The sequence below is a fragment of the Microtus ochrogaster genome, chromosome 16 (assembly GCF_000317375.1).
Source record: "Microtus ochrogaster isolate Prairie Vole_2 chromosome 16, MicOch1.0, whole genome shotgun sequence".
NCBI classification, from domain to species: domain Eukaryota; kingdom Metazoa; phylum Chordata; class Mammalia; order Rodentia; family Cricetidae; genus Microtus; species Microtus ochrogaster.
The window spans coordinates 4569393-4576938 of NC_022018.1; positions in this window are offsets into that span (position 1 = coordinate 4569393).

Consider the following 7546-nt stretch of genomic DNA (forward strand, 5'->3'; position numbering starts at 1 on the left):
GAGAGAGAGAGAGAGAGAGAGAGAGAGAGAGAGAGAGAGAGAGAGAGAGAGGCAGAAACTGCCTCTCCAGAATAAGGGCTGCAGAGAGAGAGCCTGCTGGAGAGGAGGCAGGAGATCCACAAGTTGGGAGGAGGCTTCTCTCTTAAAGGGACAGGGTATCTAGGTGATAGGGCAGGCCAGCTGATTATAACACTCTGTCCCTTAAACTTCCAGCCTGAATATCTGTGTGCTAAATAAACCTCTTTTCTTTGTACATTGTTTAACCTTAAAAAACTACAGAAATAGAATGGACAATGAAAAATGGACTATTGTGCTTCTTTTGGGTTAAGCATATATGTGAGAATCCATAAAGGGAAAAAGGATTCTTAAATATGTCAGTTTTGAAATCACAGTATATTCTACAAGGATTTATCTACATTTTATATAACAACCATCAGGCTGAATATTTCATTTTGTGTTTGCAGAACTGCTGTGAAATAGATACCATAAAAACATGTCTCTAAGAAAAGGTATTAGAATTGAGAAATTGTAATAATGTTCTTGTCTAGAATACATAGCTAGGGAATAATGAAGCTAGAGTGTGAGAATGGAACTCTGAACATTCAGTGTGGGGCAACTGTCTCCTACTAAATGTGTGTCCATTCTACCTAATGATGTCTAAAAGTAAGACACAAAAGGGTCAAAGTGCTTCCAAGTAAAGCATTGCATAGAATATCTTCGGTATCTTATTTATAATTATTTTTTTTAAGTACACTAGAGAGAAAAAGAGACAACTGTGACAGAGGTGAAACTAGAAAAACAGCTTTATATACTCCATCACTCGTGAGTCAATTTTCCCTCAGTCTATTCTCCTTACCCCTTAAAGGACCTTTCTTTATCTCCTTTCTAAATATTGCAGTATAGCCACACTTACATAGATTGTCTGTCATTTGTATCCTAGGAAAAATTCAAGGACAGTAATGTTCTGTTTTTTTTTTTTTTCTGTATGGGGAGCACAGAAGTGGGTCCGCTCCATCTTGACTAAAACTCAGAGAGTTTAAGCCTATTCTTTCTCTTTTGAAGTTATTGACAAGAGGTCTGACCTAAGGTGTGGCTACAAACAACTAGGGTGTGGTTACTTGGTGTTTTGGACATTAAGATGGGCCTTACAGGTAGATCTTCTACATACTGACAGGAGGTCAGAGAATTCAAGCATACTTCTGCTCCTTCTTTTGAATTAGGAGGTTTGACCTATTGAGTGGCTGCCTACAGGATACTTGGTCTAAGGTGTAGTTGTATGTCCTGCCCAAACAACAAAATGCTTAACTCAGAATATAATTGCTTGATGTTTCAGGTATTAAAACAGATAATTGATCAATTTTTTGTGTCATGTTAAAGCATTCTTTTGGATTGCACCACCACCCCAAATGACAAGTGTGATCAAGTGTGATCATTATGTCATTTTGAGACAAAATAAAGTTTTTGTTTGAAAATTGTGTTGTCTACATTTGCCATTATGAAAAAAAAGTGCTCTCCTGACAAGGTAGGACTCTGTTTCAGGGACCCTTGGCCTTCAGTTTTGTTCTGTGCTCTCTAATTGTCCGAAGTGCTTGGTGTATAAACAAGGAGCGGTGAGCTACACATCTGCTATGAGGCCTGCATATATTTATTTTACCTTCTCCCTGTATCCCAATCATCATTGGATCACAAAGTTGTCATGTCACGGGTACCAGAACTAAAACCATGCACTTCAGTGACGATAACCAGCACAATACCATTCTTCATTCACTAAATAAGGAATGATTTATAAAGCAGTTATAACCAATCTTGTCATTTCTCTCACCCTGTGCTTCCTTCAGTATAGAGAGCTCATCTGAGTTCTCTCCCTTCACAGTTAGTATGTTCATCTAGCAAATATAGACTAGACTCCACTTGCAAGAATATGACAATAGATGACCTCTTTTACTATGTTGCCCAAAATGGCTTCAGACTCATAGGTGACCTTCCTGCCTCAGCGCACACACAGCCACAACCCAGGGCTTAGACTCCAGGCATGCCGCACCATGCACACATCTCAGTATACCTTGCATGTTGATGCATTAACGTCTTGTGCTAATGAAAAAAATACCTGACATAAACTCAAAAGAGGACTATTTCTTTTGAGCTCATGGTTCCAGTGGTTTAGGTACATAGTCCCTGTCCCCATTGATTTGGGACCCAGATGAAGCCAAGCATAAAGAGAACATATGAAAGAAAAGGATGTTTACCTCTGTATGTCCAGGAAACAGAGAAAGAGGAAGAACCCAGAAACAAATCAAGGCTCTAAAATCATACAATCCTGGGACCTACCTTCCACCATCTAGATTCCACCCTTAACGTTCAAATAATGCCAACAGCTAGGAACCATAGTTTCAGTGTACGAGCTCATGAAGAATATTAGTCTCATATTCAGGTGTAGCAATTGAGGATGCTGGAGTCATTCTATATACTTGACATATATATGTTCATGGTGCTGTTTGGTGTATGTTTTTTAATTTGTTACATGTATTTATTTTTTGTTTGTTTTTCTGTATGTTCAACAGAGAACAGAGGACAGTTTGGAAGAGTTGTTTCTCTTCTTTCACAATGTAGAACCCAGGACCTTAGACTTATCAGCAATTGCCGATATCAGCTAATCATCTGCTGAGTTACTGTTGGGGATTGATATCAGCTAATCATCTGCTGAGTTACTGTTGGGGATACTTTTAAGGAACTTGTTCAGAATGCTTAATCTCATCTTTACTAAGTGATTAGTTTATCTCAGCACTGTGATTTCATTATCAGGTGATGTCAGCCACTGCTCCACCAGACAACAAATGCTAGTACCTGCATACCAACAGCAAGATCCAGTGAACTGAACCACTTCAGTATTCACAATTGATAATCCATGGTATTTACCAACCCACAGAAACTTTAAGATTCACCCCTTCACTCTCTTGGGTTTCCACATAGCTTAAAGTTTCACAGTTTATCACAGTTTGAGCTACACAAGTCTAGCTTCTAAACAGTACATTTCCTGTGACTCTGGAACCACTCAAAACCTTAGACATTTTACCCCAAGGAGTTTTATACTGAGAGAAATAGGGCAGTGGAATATTGATGGAACATGCAAGGGTAACTTCATGCGAATGAGTTTCCTTCTGAGATGCTCCAGTGGCACATCAAAAGGAAAAACCAGAAACCTCTCCTGGACACACCAACTTTGAACTGTCACTTCAGAAGTGCCTGATACAAGATACTCACTTTATTGTTGAGAACATAGAACTCTTGTCATTCCATTTCATTTAGAGTTTTTCCTAATAGTAAATGAAAGTAGCCACTGAAAAGCGTATTTTCATTTGTATCCAAGAATAAGATGCTGCCTGTGATAATGTTTTTTTAAAGGGCAGGAAAGTATAAGAAATAGCAAAATAATGATCTGTAATTTTATCATCCAAAGGAAAACATCAGATAATTATAAAATATGTTTCTTCTAGTCTCCCTTTAAAGAGCTTAACAGTCATAGTTTGGTTTTGTGCTTTCCTGAACATACAATGTTATCTCATATCGTTTAGAATCCTTCGGAGCACTGAAAAGATGGCTTAGCAGATAAAGGAGCTTGCTGCACAGCCTGTAATCTGAGTTCGATTCCGGGAACCCACAAAGAGGTGAAAGGGGAAAGCGGCTCTACAAAGTTGACCTCTGTCCTTCACATGTGACGCGCACCTCATATACAAACTCAAAGATGCAGAAAATAAACTCTTCGGAGAGTGGGTGGCACTCATAAATTATATATCCACAGAATTTATTAATTAACTTAATTGTAAATTAGATTTTCATGTTAATTGATAGGAAACACTTATCAGTGTAGTTCTTTAGGCACAAGTTGGTCCTTTTCATTTGGATTTTTGTTTGTTTTTGCCATAGGGTTTCTATGTGTATTGCAGGCTGATTTTAAATTCCTTAAGTAGCCCAGGCTGGCCTCAAATTTTCAGTTTTCCATCCTTGGTTTCTTGTGTGCTGGGAACACAGGCATGTATCATATTGCCCACCTCTAAATAATCTCTTTTCAATGTACAGATTTTCACTACCAGATTTAAATTGTCATCAGTAAGCAATTTCTCCAGCTCCAGCCTACTTGTCCAATTTTTTTTTTTTTTTTTTGGTTTTTCGAGACAGGGTTTCTCTGTGGCTTTGGAGCCTGTCCTGGCACTAGCTCTGTAGACCAGGCTGGTCTCGAACTCACAGAGATCCGCCTGCCTCTGCCTCCCGAGTGCTGGGATTAAAGGCATGCGCCACCATCGCCCGGCTACTTGTCCAATTTTAACTTTGATTCTTTGGGCCTTGTCTGTGGTATCTGTTGTTTGTTTGCTATTGGATTATAGGCATTTGTAATGCATTCTTAGCATCATTGATACAGGATTTGCAAATGCTGTTGTCTCACATTCTCTAGGCTGCCTTTCCCGTTCCCTGCTTGTTTCTATTGCTGTGCAAGAGTTTCATAGTTGGATGTCTTTCCACCTGTGTGGTTTTGCTTCTTTCATCTCTGTGTATGGTGTTATACCCCAGATATCATCGTCTGGGATGACACCAAGGACTTTTGCCCTGTGACTCTCTCCAGGAACTTTAAGGATTCAGACTTTACATACCAGATTTTGCTCTATTCCAAGTTGTCTTCCTGTGTGTTCAGAGCTGTGTGTAACTTCCTTCATTCACAAATGACCCAGTTTTCCCAGCATCAGTGGTTTAAAGACCACCATTTCCAATTTGTACTCTTGCCACCATGTTAAAGATAATTTTCTGTGTGTATGTGTGTGTGGAGTAGCATTTTACTTGTATCTTAATAAATAAAACTTGCCTGAGGAAGAAAGGCAGAGGAGGAGAGAGCTGTCATGGAGCCACCAAAGTCAGACATTCTGACTCTTTCCCACGTGGCAATATACAAATTAATAGAAATGGGTTAAATCAAGATGTGAGAGTTAGCCAATAAGAGGCTAAAGCTAATTGCCCAAGCAATGTTTTAATTAATACAATTTCTGTGTGTTTATTTCAGGGTTAAGCTAGCCGGGTGGCTGGGATGAACAAGCAGCCTCTCCCTACAACATGAGGCAAAGTTTATCTATGTGAATTTGTTTCTGGGATAGCTATTTAGTTTCCTTGGTCTATGTGCCTAATTTTGTTACATATTGTTTTTATTGTCAAGTATTTGAAATACAATTTGAGATGAGAGAATGTTATCTCTTAAGCTTCCTTCTTGATGGAGATTATTTTGGCCAATTAGGGTCTTTTAAATTACCTATGACTGTTTAGATTGTTTGATTAAATTACTATTTTTTAAAGGCATTAAATTTTTGATAACAACTTTTTTGGGTCTGTGGATCACCTTGAATTGTTTGAACCTAACAATGCAAATTTTTTAAATTCATAAACATGGAGACATGCTCTTTTCAGTTGTATCAGCCTCAATGTGTTTCAGTTTTTTGCATAATCTTTGCTGTGATGTTTTCCTTTACTTAACTAGCATATTTATTTATTTATTCTTTAATAATTTCAAGCCAGGCGGTGGTGGCACACGCCTTGAATCCCAGCACTCGGGAGGCAGAGGCAGCCTGGTCTACAAGAGCTAGTTTCAGGACAGGCTCCAAAACCACAGAGAAACCCTGTCTCGAAAAACTGAAAAACCAAAAAAAAAAAAAAATCAAAGGTGTGTTTACTTTCCTGTTGATTGCCTTTAAGTTATCCTCATATATTCCCATTTACATACATACAGGTATGAATATTTATGTTTAATTTACATGTATTAATTATAGTTAAAATATTTATTTATTTTTGATATAGAAACTTATTGTAATGCCTAGTCTGAAACATGAATTTAAATATTTAACTACTCATATAGGTTTTACTTGTTCTATAATCTTTTACTTTCTCACTTATTTTTATGGAAACACTATAGAATATTAGATTTTGACTCTTATTTTTATGTTAGTACCACATCATTTACCTTTTTTAACCTCTACAATTGCTAATTGAAGGTTACCTTTTTGAAAAAAATCAGAGAATATCAGAGACTATCTTATACCTCAAGTAATTTTCATGTTTATGAGTCATAATTTTAATTTTCAAGCCTACCTCATTTCCCAAACACTATTTCCAAAACACGTCAAATGGACACTGCAGAAATCTCCTTGTCACTTCATCATAAAAACAATTTCTGTCCATATTAGTCATTCACTTATTAACAAGTCTGAGCCAGATTTTGGTCTGTAAAAGGCAATTATAAAATATATGTTTGGCAGGTTCAATCAGGAAATTACATTTTCTGCAAGAAAGCATTTTATTATTTTGCAAAAAAAAATTCAAGCTAGATGTTTGCCAAACATCAGTTTATGAGATTTAAAATCATGCTGTGAGCCCAAAATGTATGAAGATGCCATATTTAGCATCCATGGTTTTCTCAACACTGTGCTATGCTTGCTAGGACAAAAATTAAAAAGCTTGTGACTTCCTTTTCTGGGGTTGCTTGTTTGTGCTACATCCTAAGCATTCATTACAAGATGCAGTTTACTGTCTATAGTTGTTTAAGAAGTTTTGTAAGACAATGAAAGAAGACAGAAATTAGTTCTGTTTTAGAGGTCATGTAACTAAGGTTTGGGGATAGGGAGAAAGAAAATTAACACACAGTTCAGGCCAGTCCTTTGAAAGCATACTTACTACTGAGTTAGCCAAGCTTATTCCCAACACACATGGGTGGGGGGAGGTAGAGCCACAGAGTTAGAACTGAAGAGACCATCTTAATATATTGAAGGTTTTCCCTTTGTTTTATGTCATAGTCCATCGTAAGCATCCATTGTAAAAACCTAAGAAAAATCAGTAACTAACTAGTGTCACCTAGTAACAAATGCCTTCTTACAAATGCCTGCCTTGTTGATTACAAAACCCCAGTGTGGGAGAGGACCTCTGGATAGATGTGACAACTCAACATGGGACCATTGCATGCTGTTGGAAATAAACTGGAGTATAGACTAGGAAACCTGTCTTCCAATTCATTTGTGTCTCAGACTCCTGAGGGATCTTAGCTAAACTATATAACTTCTTCACTGCAGGGTCCTTGGGTTTAAAATCTCACTAGAATCACAGCACCTTTGGGACTCAGAGAAAATAGTTTCCATCTGCATCTGTGTAAGGCTTAACACACTGGGGTTAAAAATCAAACAATTTAAAATTGCTAAATTTCTTCCTTTTCCTTGAGCCCATTGTATTAAATCTTGCATTTTCTGTCATCTTACAGCTGAAATTTGATTTGAAAGAAAAAGGCTGATCGTTAGGAAAGCCTGACAGATATTAACACAGCCCAAAGAATGTGTGCCCATAGATGTTTTTCTAGTGACTGCAAACTTGAGCCCTGGCTTATTCATAATCAGGGTGCTTCTTGTGGAGAGTACTGTGCTTCCCCAGTCCAAGAACCATGGAATAGTGAAGTTTTCCATGTGAAGGGTAGGCAAGGATGGGACGGTCTGAGTAGTCACTGTCAATAAGAAGATTTTTTTTT